General features: G+C 45.7%; 1 protein-coding gene across 6 annotated transcripts in view; it reads left to right on the forward strand.

The window, feature by feature from the left end:
- The window catches only part of FRMD4A (FERM domain containing 4A), a 713,130-nt gene that overhangs the window by 286,364 nt on the left and 412,174 nt on the right, over positions 1 to 14,592 (forward strand). The gene's annotated exons all lie outside the window — the stretch shown is intronic.

Below are 14,592 nucleotides of genomic sequence, written 5' to 3' on the forward strand. Positions count from 1 at the left end.
CATTCCAAATAAAAGTACAAACAAAATAAAAATATGCTTATACCGATAAATCGAAATACTTACCCCTGCACGCACTCAAAAAGGGATAGAAAATAAGTTAGAACAGCATGTTCTTACTCTGTCCCTGACATCTGTGGAATTTGGAACCACTGTAGTTGAAATATCATCAGAACTCCCACCTGCTCCAAGTACTAACTACATCCAATCTATCTTTTTAAGTTCCAGGCAATTTGTTTTTCTTTACATCCGGGCAGCCAGGTGTTCCTCGCATTTTTGTTAACAGACAAATCAATGTTCTGCCTCCAAATTTAGAGCAGAAAACAAGCCTAACACGTGAAATCCTGATTGAAAAGGAGTCATAAATGGGGCTCCTGGAGGAGCACTGGTCACAATAACCTGCACGTGCACGTCCAGAACAGAGGGTCCCTTCCAGCAGGGGGGATGCGGAAGTTGGGTCCGTACAGAAACTTGAAGCCCCCCCCCCCCCCCCCCCCGCAAAGTACATGGAGGGGGCCCCCACACTCCGGATACAGTGAGGAGCTCTCAGGACAGGGGCCGTGCACAGTCCTGGAGGGGGGCCCCCGCACAGAGGGGACTGCGGGGGCTATTGTTACGTCACTGGACAGAGGGACACCTGCATTAGAGACAGAGGGGAGACCAGGACAGAGGGACACCCGCAGTAGAGACAGAGGGGAGACCGGGACACCCGCAGTAGAGACAGAGGGGAGACCGGGACAGAGGGACAGCCACAGTAGAGACAGAGGAGAGACCGGGACAGAGGGACACCCGCAGTAGAGACAGAGGGGAGAGCAGGACAGAAGGATACCCGCTGTAGAGGAGGAGGAGAGACTGGGACGGAAGGATTCCCGCAGTAGAGACAGAGGGGAGACCGGGACGGAGGAATACCCGCAGTAGAGACCGAGGGGAGACCGGGACAGAGAGATACCTGCAGTAGAGACAGAGGGGAGACCGGGATGGAGGGATACCTGCAGTAGAGACAGAGGGGAGACCGGGATGGAGGGATACCTGCAGTAGAGACAGAGGAGAGACTGGGACGGAAGGATTCCCGCAGTAAAGACAGAGGGGAGACCGGGACAGAGGGACACCCACAGTAGAGACAGAGGGGAGACCGGGACAGAGGGACACCTGCAGTAGAGACAGAGGGGAGACCGGGACGGAGGAATACCCACAGTAGAGACAGATGGGGTCCCTGGACAGAGGGCTACCCGCAGTAGAGACCGAGGGGAGACCGGGACAGAGAGATACCTGCAGTAGAGACAGAGGGGAGACCGGGATGGAGGGATACCTGCAGTAGAGACAGAGGGGAGACCGGGACGGAGGGACACCCGCAGTAGAGACAGAGGGGGTCCTGGGACAGAGGGACACCCACAGTAGAGACAGAGGGGCTACTGCCTCTTGAAGATGGGGGGTGGTCATAGCAGCATGAGTGCTGTTTAAACTAGAGGCAGGGAGAGCACCTACACTGGGCAGAGATGGGTGCATTTCCTAGGAAGTGGAGATCAATACTGGGAGAGAGAGGACGCTTGTGTCAGAGGTGACATTTAGAAGGGTGCTTACGACAGGAGCGTAGGGGACGCTTGTCTCAGAGGTGACAATTAGAAGGGTGCTTACAAGAGCTTGGGGATGCTTGCAGCATAGTGTTACAGGTATGTTGGGAATGTTTTTCTTCACCTTCCTCTGCAGTGAGGAATCCTTATGGTTTCTCCATGTCAGCTTGGATCCAGTCTTCAAAAGCGAACAGGGTCAGACTGGCCTACAGGGCAATCATGCAGTGCCCAACGGGCTGGTATGACAGGTCAGTATGTGGGCCTTCTTTTGCTGTTTGTTGCTTTTATGGTCTGCTGGGCTGGTGTTTACTGTTGATTTTCCTGATATTAAAACAAACATTGCCTTCAGTAAGCACAATTCCATACAGTGTTCCATACCTTACATAACACTTATCTAACGCATCTTTACAAATTCAAAACTGCCTAAATTTGCAGACATGGGCCCCTTTTTAGGTCTCGTCTACGCAGCGCGCAAGTGCTGCTTAGGAGGGACCTCTTGGAATCACTCTGTACTTTTTTGGAAACTCGTGCATGTTTTGCACTGTTTCCAATGAGTACTCGTGCATGCAGAGCGTTTACCTTGCGAGAGCGAGCAGCGGCGCCATCTGTTTGTTATTATCGCGCCTGCGGCTGCTCGTTCCCGCAAGGCAAATGCTCTGCATGCACGAGTACTCTTTAACTTTCGCGGCCGCGCTTGTCTTTTAGCGCTTGTTCTCCCTGCATCAGTCGGAACTCCTCCATTTACACATTTCTCGTCATCTCCTTACTGTTCATCACTGTCTTTTCACTTTCCTTCTGCAACCCATTTGCCCTTGCATCACCTCTCCCTCTATCGTCTAGCTCTTTCATTTGGAGCTGTCAATTTCCCTAATTGTTACATTACACTTTTGAGAAAAATGTAAGTGCAATTGCCAAACGACCGTCCATTCAATTGAAAAAGCCCCATTCCAACATGGCAGAAACACGTCCATCCACCTATTGTGAGTTCTTTACAGTCTGCTTCTGTGTCCCGGCTCTCCACCCGGGCGATGTAATACAGAATCATCAGGTTATGCGCAAGGAGCCCCTACCTGCAAAACGGAGTGGAAGCACCGCTGCACGCTCAGGCGAAGGGGGCGCACCCTGGCGGCTTCAGTGGGAACAGCTGATACAGTATGGGTGCCGGCGGGTAAGAAGGGGCGACGGGGGCGCGCTGCACGTTATTGCATACTTCCTGTTTGATGTTTATGACCGTGTCTTTCATTTCGGGAAGCTGGACAGAGGGTTATTCGCCTCCCTGCGCTCGTCCTTCCCCATATCGCTCACAGAGGCTGTCAGAGCAGAGTGGGAGGAGCCGAGGACACAAAGGAGGCATGTTAGGGGTGTCCGATGACTGACAGCAGACCACCCCAAAAATAATATCAACAAAGCGCCCCCTGCAGGGGTATGATAAGTGCAGTTGTGCTAAGTCTGCATCCCTGCTGCGAAACACCTGCAGGTAGGTGGGGATTGCGTGAAGTACAGTCAATAAATACCGCCTTGAATTCATGCCCATGGAAGGTGCCATCAGTGAGCAGACACTTAGTGATGGGTCCAACTGGTGACAGGTGTGTAGGGGCAATATGAGGTGAAGTATAAAAAAAGAGAAGCCCGAAGAGGCAGACATACAGAAGTGACCCTAAGGCCGACAGGTTGAATCAGAAGTGCAGGCACATTGACAGTCGGCACAGCCGTATGAAGGCAGCCTGTGCAGACGTAAGGGCAGCCTTTTTAGACACCTGGGGGCACCGTGGCAAACGTGAAGTTAAGAGAACGTACAGTACAGAAGAGAAATGGACTGTGCAGCTAACAGCTGATTTTAGTCATGTTTTAGATAAACAAAAGATTCCACAGCCGACTAATGTTGCGCACCTCAGTATCACAGTCCCATAAACGTGTAAATCCTGTGCCAATCAACTCCGAGACCTGCTGTGCTTAGATCGCACTGGAAAACCAGAGACGAAAAATGAAGGAAAATGGAGGTGGCACCAGGCATGAAGTCACAACTTCCTGAATACGAGTTAATTCAAAGTAATACTTTATTCTTCTTTGTATGCAATATAAAAGCAACAGCCAACGCGTTTCGTTCCTTTTTAACGGAACTTCATCAGGGCAGAAAGTTGTCAAAAATGTTTGTTATGAGTATTTTCTCTGTAAGTATCCAAGATAAGGGTCATCAAATATGGTATAGTTTATGTAAAAGCAGCGTTACGATTATACCATATTTGATGACCCTTATCTTGGATACTTACAGAGAAAATACTCATAACAAACATTTTTGACAACTTTCTGCCCTGATGAAGTTCCGTTAAAAAGGAACGAAACGCGTTGGCTGTTGCTTTTATATTGCATACAAAGAAGAATAAAGTATTACTTTGAATTAACTCGTATTCACAAAGTTGTGACTTCATGCCTGGTGCCACCTCCATTGTCCTTGATTTTAGTCATGTGTTTGTCTCCATCCGTTCCAAGGTTCAAGTATATTATTGCATTAGACTCAAAGGATGTCTGGCAATCAGCCGAGTTTATGTTTCTTATTATTTATTTGTGCAACACTGGATTCTTATAAATTACCTTGTCAGTTGTGAATGCGACTTATACATAGCTCACTGGTCATTTTCCGATGTTCGGCAAAGGTGGTTTAAGGCAACGCTTCGTCGTGATTATGGTGTTGAAGCGCTTTGCGGTCATTAGCATTCCACCCAGGTTAGAATGAAATAGGCAATAAGTAGGAAATATGTGCTTCCTTTTCCTAGTAGGATTAGTTGTGCTAAGTTTGTGCTGTTGACCGTAGTGTATGAATAGAGATATAATAATTGAAGATTATTAGAGGCCTATTAAGGTGCAGACTACATGCACTATGCTATTCAGTTTGTTACATTATAACAAACTACTGCAAGACATAATATAGAAGTCAACCAGAGAACAGTGCAACATTTAATAGAAAAATGTATTGGTGCTTTTTGTCTGCTGGTCCAATTACAAAAACTATCTAATGGATTTTTGTGGCTACTCCCAACTATACCTCATGTTTTCCTTAATATCATCTGTGTAATTATCTTTGTCCTCCCCCAAGTTCCACCTGCTTTTCACAGTTGTATGATTCTTTGAAATGCTAATTTTAAAAAAAACGATACCTCATGCTCACACAGTATAGCGTGTTGGTGTGTTTTGTGTGCAGAAGCTCCGCCTTGTGCCCAGATCGTCAAACACACAGTTTTCCTAGGGGCTTTCTAAAGTATATTGTTTTTTTAAGTAAAACTAAAAAATTATGAATAAGCTTTGTTCAATGAAAGTTATGATTAATTGGTCACTAGAGATGTCTGCTATGTAGAAAATATACAAGGGTTAGGGACGTTAGAAACGAAAAACTCACTGAAATTCATCACTTAGGTTGTGCAACACTGCCACAGCTCCCTTCAAAATGCACTGCTTATGTTAGATATGACATCACAAATTACATAATTGATAACCTCAATGAGACCGTCATGATGGATGGGCAACTCTGCAGTGGGTCTGTCCGAAAGAAAGCCTTTGTGGTGCTCAACGTGCACAGGGCATCGTGAAAGGACGAGTGCATCGAGCCATGCGGGAAGGGCTATTGCGTATTGGGCTTGATTGTATGGCCTACCCTGAGAAGCCATTGACTTTATCCAGTGGCTTCTTAGGAGGTAGGGAATCTTGCTTTAAGGTCCCCATAGATGCCCCGGCACTGCACCTACCGATCACTGAACATTGTTGAAAGGGCTATCTAGTGGGTATTTAGAGTAGGCCCCCTGAACGCAGTATGAAGATGTAGGGCTCTGCTTTTGCGCCCATTGCATCTTAGGCATTGACTCAAAAATTCAGTGAAAAAGACTTTAACAGATGCCCTGCCCCAAGGCCAAGCTCTGCCTTGAGATCGGCCTTCTGGCCACTGCAGAAGTGGACTCCGGGATGTGCTCAGTGCCTTCTTAATAATAGGGGCATGCAACACCTTTTAAGATTTATTTTGTAGTGTTACATGTGGCATTATGTAGGGTCAAGGTTAGTACTGTTGCACAGTTCACCAGAAGTGTTTTATTTTTTAATTTAAGGTTCAGGGTTTTTGCCTATAATGCCATTACTGAAATTGAATAGAGGAAATTCGTGTTTTTTAAGTCACTTGCTCTTCTGAGTAAAAAAAAACAATTAGCACTATTTTTAGTGGTATATAACACAAACTGTAGTTAAAATGTAATTAAAGTTAACAGGGACTATAGTGGTTACAAAGCAAAATCTAAAACTGTGGGAAGTACATTAGTTCAGGCTGTAACATAACTTTAACTTCCAAACCCACCATGCACTCTTTATAACGTCTCTGATTGTGTCAGATTCATAAGCGATAATGAATATGTCTCTAGATTATAAATATCACTAATGATATTGCAGCTGTTGACACCATGTTGAAATCACTCATTAGTAGAGGAAGAAGTGTAACACAACCAAACTATACCAAAACAAAAATATAGTGTAATATAACCACAATTTAAGGCACCAGGATAACACTTAATCACCGTACAAAACAAACCTATGCATCTTATCTTCAATGTCAGATGCATTTGATAAATAACACTTATGTAAACAAATGAATGCACAATTACCTTTGCGCAATTACTTTTACACAATTACTGTCGACTTAATCCTTTGAAGTTTGGATTCAGTCACCCAATCATAGAATCAATCTCTCTCTCTCTCTCTCTTTCTCTTCCCCTCTCACTCGAACAATAGCACTTAAGTATACATTATTACCTTAGATAATGACTTTCTTGTCTTTTTAGTTACTGTGTTCCTAAAATGTTTTTATGTGTCTTTCGGGGGAGGAGGGCGAGGAAGGAAGGGGGGAGTGGGGGATCAGTGAATTCTCAATCTCAGAGACTGCAAAATGATTAGATTGTTTGGTAAAACAATGGTAGGGAGTAGATTATAAAGGAAGCTATCACAAGAAGGATTGTAAAGGAAGCTTCCGTTGGAGTTTGTGCTCTGAGTGGGTGTGTGTTTGTGTGTTACTTGTGACGTGTGTGTGAAGAAAGATTGCACAGCGGCTGCATGTGTTGTCTTCTGCAGTGGGAAATGAAACAAAACAAACAAGCATTGGCATAGCCAATAGGTCTCGCCTTTGGGACCTTATACATGTTTAGCCATGCAACAGTTGATGTTGTTGCACCAATGATATGGTGCAGCATAATTAAATACTTATAAGGTCCCAAAAGTAAGACCTATTGGCTATACTAATGCTTGTTTAACTAATTCACTAATAGGGGCCCATTTTTCTTAGGTGCCCAGGCCTATTTTCTGTCCCAGTCCGACCTTGAAAGTGAAACATGGTCCAGTCTGGCACATGTGTTCGCGAACAGAGGATGCTCTAACAGCCCAGCCAGGCGCCACTTATAATTGTGGCACAACAGCATCATGGAATTGAGTATGAATTGATCCCTAGATAATAAAGCCAGATGAGGGCTGGAAAGTCTGCCTTGTCTGTCCCAAAAATCCTGTCTGTTGCACCACAAATGGCTGGACTGAGTTTCTTGTTCATACAGCATAAGTATTTCCGTGCAAATACCCCATGCATGCTCAAATTCAGCTCCTGTTTTACTTCCCAGTTTCCCTGCCCCTTCTTCCCTCTCTTACCCCCATAAATCCTACCTTATACCCCTTCATTCCGTCCATCAATTGTGTGTCTTTTGCCCTCATTCTAGAGCATGCTGAGTGGTTCAGGGGTGCATGTGTCCTTGCTATGCGCTCCCAACGAAAGGGATGCTTTGTGCGTTGGCTTGCTTCACCTAAATCTCTACTGCACCCTGGAGACTTGTATGCTGTTCCTCAGGTCCCCATTTGGTATTACTTTCCCAATCAGATTAATCTAAATATTGATGTGGTGTAAAATGCAGGATTCTGTGTACTTTTAGTCACTTTCTGGGTAGGCCTCACTATCCATTCATCTGTTGCTGTGTTGTTCACATTTTTCTTCCACCACTACAGTATAGCATGGGGTAAAAGGTAAGCCCATTTCAGCCATTGGCTAATTTCACTGTGATTGACTGTATTCTGCCCTTTCATAAGAATATCCATACATAAAGTAGTTAATTTTATGCTAGAGCCTACAATGGTAATGTGTCCCTTTTCAGACCAAAATATATTTGTGCTTTTTGCCTAGCAGTTCCTCCAAAAACAAAGTTTTACAAAAACAGTAACAAAACAAGGGCTGACAGCAAACCCCAACCTATTAGTTTTATCAATATGTGTTTATTTTTGGTGGTTAGTGAAAAATTGTTCTTGATTATTACTTTTTACTAGTACATTTTCACCTTTGTAGATGTGGTCATCAATTATTTGGCCATTTCTCCAAAAACGTGAAACAATACCATCCAGTTACATGTCTGCACAGTAACAGTGCTTGGTGAACAAGGAAAGGACTTTGTCGCTCTCATAAGACTTCCTTGCATTGCAGATGCCATTTGCTTATTGAAATAGTTATTTAAGTGCTTTAAACAGGTCAATTAAGGAGACAAATTATCCTATGGAAATCCTACGCAATCTCTATGTCTGAGAGAGGAATGTCGTAGAGGTAGTAAGTGCTATAGAAATGCACTTACAATTACAAAGTATTGGTAAATATATTATACTATAATGAAATCTGTATGGCACTTTCTTATCCCTGGTGAGGCCCAGAATGCATTCTCATCTTCTTAGGGGTTGAAATTATTTGACAATCTATTATTTGTCCACCTACCTGCAGCATTTCTGTAGCAACCCCTCTGTCCAGAGGCTGCATAATGGGGAGGAAGGGTAACAGGGTGAAGATAGTGAATGAAACCTTGATCAGATAGCATGGGAGCAGGGGCAGATAAGCAGCTATGAGAGGTGACAAGATGCCACTGTGGTCTATGAGCGGAACAGAACAGGGATGCACTTAGCATTAAGTGCCCTCATAGCGAAAGGGGCATATGCACCCACGTTCTACGCCCCCAAGGCACTTTGATATCATAGAAGGGACTGCCAACTCTTGCGCTGCCCCTTCTGTAATACAGATTGCGCGATTCTAAAGGGGTGCTAATGAGGAAAGCACTTTGCTTCTGTGCCCGCACTGTATGATGGACGTGGGTGCAGATTGAAAGAGACTGCCAGGAGGCGCACTGACTTTCTGCTCAAAGAGTTGACGCACAGCCAGTGCGATCTCTCCACGAGGAGGAAAGGAGGTCCCATAGACCCCCAGACCTTTCCCTGGAAGCAGGTACAGTCCCTCACTGCACCCGCCTGAAGGGGATCTCTGTTCTACTTTCAAAAACAGGCTGAGTGCCATCTGCACTGTGAAAGAAGAACCGGCTGCTTCAAACAGCCAGCCTGCTCTTCACTACTGTGCTGCCCCCAGGACAGGCGCCATTCACTGCTGCCCTGGGGGCTGGCATTATCTGTAATAGGGTTCATCAATGGTAGGTAGTGTTATCATGTGGATCAGAGCACCAAAACAGAAAGTGCTGGGCACACTGTAATTATTACCCATTCACAGGGATTACATGCAATGTATAACAGTGGTAGTGACCAGGTTGCTCAGTGGGCATGGGCTAAGCAGATTCCCAGGGTGTCTGTGGGCCAGGTCGGTCAGGGCTGTACTGGGGAACCAAAGCAGTCCTGGCAATTTTGTTAGACTGGCCGGGGGGAGGCCGAGGGGGAGAGGTTTGAAGGGTGCAAGTGTGAAGCACTGCTGCTTAACAAAATCATCCCCCTGCACTGCTGCTTTTGTTACTGGGGTCTGATATTGCAACATCGCTGCAAAACCGGCCTCCAGTAAGAAAGCAGTCCCACACCCCTCCAAAATCAGCCTCCCGGGCAAACGCCTGATGCCCCCTACGGCCAGTACGGCCTTGAGGTCGGTTTTGTAGCCCATTGACGAGAGAACTTCTTGGTCAACTGTGGATTTGTTGCAAAGGACCTGGAGAATGCTGGGAATCTGGGCAGCCACATGGGTCATGGCGCACATTTATATATACTGTAGCTTATGCTAGGGTCCGAGCAAAGATCTTTGGGGCATATAATCAAGACAGGCGATAAAATTATCACCGCTTTAGCGGCTGAAAACTGCCGCTAAAACGGCAATAATGGGCTTGATAATATGCTCTATGGAATTCCAATTGAAGCTCAGGTTAGATGTCCTTCACATCTAACATGGGCTTCAATTGGAATTCCATAGAGCATATTATCAAGCCCATTATCGCCGTTTTAGCGGCAGTTTTCTGCGGCAATAATTTTATCGCATGTCTTGATAATATGCCCCTTTTATTTCCTTATATGGAAGAGGTATTCTGCTACCCCAGGCAAAGTAATGTAATTTGCTGCTTGCAGGGGCAAGCAATCTGCCACCCTCTGCTGGTGGCACCCTAGAACTGGCCCTCCTGATGGAGAACCTCAGCGAACCAGTTCAGCCTCAAAACAGCCATGTTTGGTACCACAATGACTTCAGACTGTGACACAAACGATGGTGTGGAAAATAATGCAGCAAACACACAGTGTGCCTGGCAAAGCCGAATTTTTGATGTGGCTTTCTACTTGTGAAATGCTCAGCAAGCAGTGGCGGCTCCTCCGCTAAGGCGTAGGAGCATTGCCCCACTGCTCCTTGAGCAGTGCATAAGAAAAGTAAAATGATAATAACAAGAAGTTATTATCATTTTCTTTTTCTTTGCTCCAGCCAGGTCGGGCGGAAGGAGGCTGGCTCGCCGCAGAGGGAGCAGGAGTGGTTTGCACTCCTTCCCTGCGTGCACATGACGCTTGTGCGTCCCCTTCTATAATACCGATAGCACTGGCGCACTTAAAGCGCCAACGCTATAAACAAAGAGTGTGCCCTCATTTGCATAGGGGCGTGCCATATGCAAATGAGAGCATTCCTTTGACTGCGCCCGCGCAATGTTACAGACGTAGGCGCACAGTCAAAGAAGCCCTCCGAGGCGCACTGACAGTGCTCCATTTAAAAGGTGGCGCACTGTCAGTGCGCATCCTGACAGAAGTCCTCTGCAGGGGGTAAAGGGGGTCCTATGGAACCCCCAGACATCCCCTTGCAGGCGGGTGCAGTCACTGACTGCACTCGCCTGCAAGGGGATCTCTAAACCCCTTTGAAAGTGCAGGTGGGTGCTGCCTGCACTGTGAAAACACGGAGCGGCTGCTCCGTGTTTTCACATGAATGCGTTGCCCTGGTTAGTGGCTGCCCTGGGGACAGCGCATACACCATATCGGGTCACATTATCACTATTTGCGCCCGGCGCACCTTTTGAAAGGTGCCCCAGACGAAAACTGTGATAATGTGTAATACGGCCCCACGTTGCAGGTATGGTAACTGAAGCAAATCTATTGAACCCGCGCAGCACGTTACCACAGCTAGGGTGACCAGGCGTTCTGGATTTGCCAGGACAGTTCTGGTTTTCACCAGCTGTCCCAGCAGATTTCGGGAAATTTAGCTTATATTCCGTTTTTTAGAGAGGGTCGACTGAAAACGGTGGGAGGTCAGTGGCGGCTCCTCAAGGGAGTGCTGCGGAGGGGCGGGGCGGGCGGGGGAGGGGCAGGATGGAGGGTAGTAAACTCCGACTGACGGCCGAACGGAGTAATGTAAATCAGTAAATAAATAAAACGAATTACATTGTGCGCGCTGCATCTCCATTTGTCGATGCCGCGTGCGCAATGTAATTCGTTTTATTTACATGACTCCATTCGGCCGTGAGCCGGAGTTTACTACCCCCACCCTGCCCCTCCCCTCCCCCCGCACTTGAGGAGCGGCCACTATGGGAGGTGTATTTTTAAGTTTTCCAAAGCAGGGATAGTTAGCAGCTGTTATACGAATGCAATTTAATTAACAGGCCATGCTACTGGCTTTAAAAATTGCTTTTTATTTGTGTTCCTAATGCCTCTTCTGTAATTCTCGGCTGAGGAGCGCTGTCATTTTCTGCGCTCGGTTGAAGTAATTGTAGTCCTTCTATTTTTGTGAAATGTCCCAGTTTTTGGCTTTCAAATTCTGGTCACCCTAACCACAGCACAACTACTCCGAAGTGTAACACATTGTTTTAGATCTCTCTCGCAGAAGCCTCTTAACCGACATTTCGTCTCTCACCACAATTAGGTTGTTAGGAATAAAAACAACTTTTCTCAGCCTCCAGGCAGTGAATGTCTCAGGCTAATCAAAACAATAAGCCGGAAGCGAGGGTCTGCGATGTTTAGAACCGAGTCTCACGTTCGTAAAAAAGCACAGCCGGTACAGCCTGATCTAGGGAAGCGCGTGCGAAATTCAAATGCAGTGCGTGGTATGTGGCGCGAGGCTCTCACGTCCTGGAAGGTTTACACAAGAAGCCCGCGGAAGTGAAAGATTATATAATTCCCTCAGTGATGGAAGAGTGTCCCGCCAGCCAAAAGAGTTCGGCGGCAAAGAGACGGTCAAAGGTCACGCTGGCTGAAGAATGCTGGCTTTATTGAGCTGTCTCTTGTGGGAAGGTGGGGCCTTTAAGTACAAATACCTACTAGGGTCATGGAGGTAACCAGGGACAGAGGGCACGAGAGAGAGGGGTGCGGGGGTAGGAGGGTTGGAGCACTTTGGACACCGAGCTTCACGGCGAGGCCCAGGCCGCCTAGACGCTCCTCGGACGACCTTCTCTGCGAGTCAAAATGTAGGCACTCAAGGGGGTGAACTGCTTTTCATTAAAGGGGCTTCCAAAAAAGGCTAATTATCTCCAAATGGTTCTTTCAGTGTGTCCGATATTTCATGGTTTTTAAGAGGTTTTCCCACAGGAAAAAGGAGACAAAGAGAATGTCCTGAAGTAAAAAGTGCCTGTGCCTACAAAATTAAATAAATACATGATGGAGGGGTGAAGGCAGCCCAAGAAATGATTGTGACCAGGGCACAAGTCCTAAAAAAAGAAGTGGGGGGACGCTGACTGCACGACAGGAAGTGACGTCACGAAAGGTGGCTTGCACCATCAGACTCATTACCTCCCCTCGCTCACCCCTTAGATGCGATTGCATCAGAGCTCCCGGTAAAATACGTGGGGAGACGCCGTCCACCCGCGTGGTACCCCGACTCGAGCCCTGATTGTGACCCTAATCGCAGGGTCTGCTGCACTAATCCTGGTAAATATTGCATGTTCCATATAATAGCAAGAAAAAATAATTGTAATAGATTCCTAATGTGTACAATTGTGGAGGAGCGCAGAAAGATATGACGGCTTCAGCAAGACACTGCGTCATTTTAGAGTTACGCAGTGCATTTACACCACCACCACTTGGCAACGGGCCACGCTAAGTCAGATTTTTGGTATAACCACTGAATATCCAAGTTGCCGGACTCAGCTGCGTCTTTCTGAGATGGATATTGGAATAAGAAGAAAGAGTCCTCTGGCCTGAAAAACACCCAAGCCAGGACTGTCTTGGCATGGAGGAGACCGGTCGCTATATACTCTGAGTGATGGGGAGAGGATTTTTTATTGGCGGTGAAGTAAATGTCTGAACTTATGATGGCTTCTTTCATTGCATGGGCTCAGTTTTGTTCGGTAACATTATGGTATTCCTGTTTTTGTTGACCCAGGCCTACCCAGCACCCTGAACTGATAACTTGTCTATTGTCATGGTTTCCTCAGATGATTGCACCGCAATCCCTCCTGCAGTGTGCACGATGTTGGATATTAATCTTTGGAATTGTTTTCTGTTAATGAACTTCTTTATTTACTGTTTCTATAAATTGATGTACAATTAATAAAATAATAAAACTACCTCATTCATATGCACTGTAAGTATATTATTCTCATGAATACACATTTTGGAAATCCTGAATACCAAACTAGGATTATTACTCATTAGCCCTTTTTAATAGTCCCAGAAAAAATGTATACCCATCAATGCTATGCTTCTCTAAGAACCCTTCCGAATTCGACTTGTGAGCCGCGATGGATGCAGCCATTAAGCATCTTCGAAGGATTGAATTTATTTCTTCCTGGCCTTATTGAATGAATTGAACATCCATTTGCCTTAGATTTCTCTCCATGGCCAAGTAACTTTTGTTACCTATTTTAATTCTTAAGAGGCTAACAACACCCTTTTAAGCCTATTCTCTTTTCTCTGTACTAAATAACTCAACTGGTCAAATCCGTCCTCATAAAGCAAACGTCCCGTCCCTTATGTTTATTTGGTGGCCCTCTTTAGAAACTTTTCCAATTTACTGCCGGATTTGTCAGATTTGTTGCCTTGCATTGAAAATTCTATTATAATTGTTGTGTGCAATTTCACTTATGCAATGGCAAAACTAGTTGTAATATTGAACCTTCTACTTACATTTAATACATAGTTGCTATACGTCCTGATTTCAACTGCGGCATGAGATTTGGTTCTAATCTTCAGCACACCTTTTACAGGATTGTATTCTCAAGTCCCATTTGTGTGTACTTGGCCTGTGTATTATTGTGATCTTATTGTATCAGAATTCAATTGTGCCGAGAGTGTACAGAACCCTTTGCACTCCTGCTCAATTCTACTTAGCTTTGCGTCATCAGGATATGTGGCATATACACTACGTACAGCAGTGCACTTTACACAGAATATTGCGCAATTATCCAGCACAGACATACCATATAATTCAGTATCAGCATGTGAACAACAGCACTCTCCATCAAGGTTCCCCTTGCTTTATCATACAGCAGGTCACATTAAGTCATAGATCTTAACCTTCTTCCAGCCTTTAGCCTAATACGCTATTAATTGGTTACGATGGCACCCAAGTTCAGTCACCATCACCAATTGTCTCACACACATCAACGTCTACCAAGCAGTGGACAACCGTACCATCCTATAAAAAGATGAGTTAGTGATTCAGTGCGGTCTTCTGGTCCCGCACGTAAAAATGAAGAACATTCAACCACAACTCGTGGACATTCACCGTACTTAGGGACATAGGCATTCTCACTATTGATAGCGCAGTTCACGAAATGAGTAGCAGGCTTGAAGGAAATGTCTTCCGGTT

The sequence above is a fragment of the Triturus cristatus genome, chromosome 4_1, assembly GCF_964204655.1.
Source record: "Triturus cristatus chromosome 4_1, aTriCri1.1, whole genome shotgun sequence".
Taxonomy (NCBI): domain Eukaryota; kingdom Metazoa; phylum Chordata; class Amphibia; order Caudata; family Salamandridae; genus Triturus; species Triturus cristatus.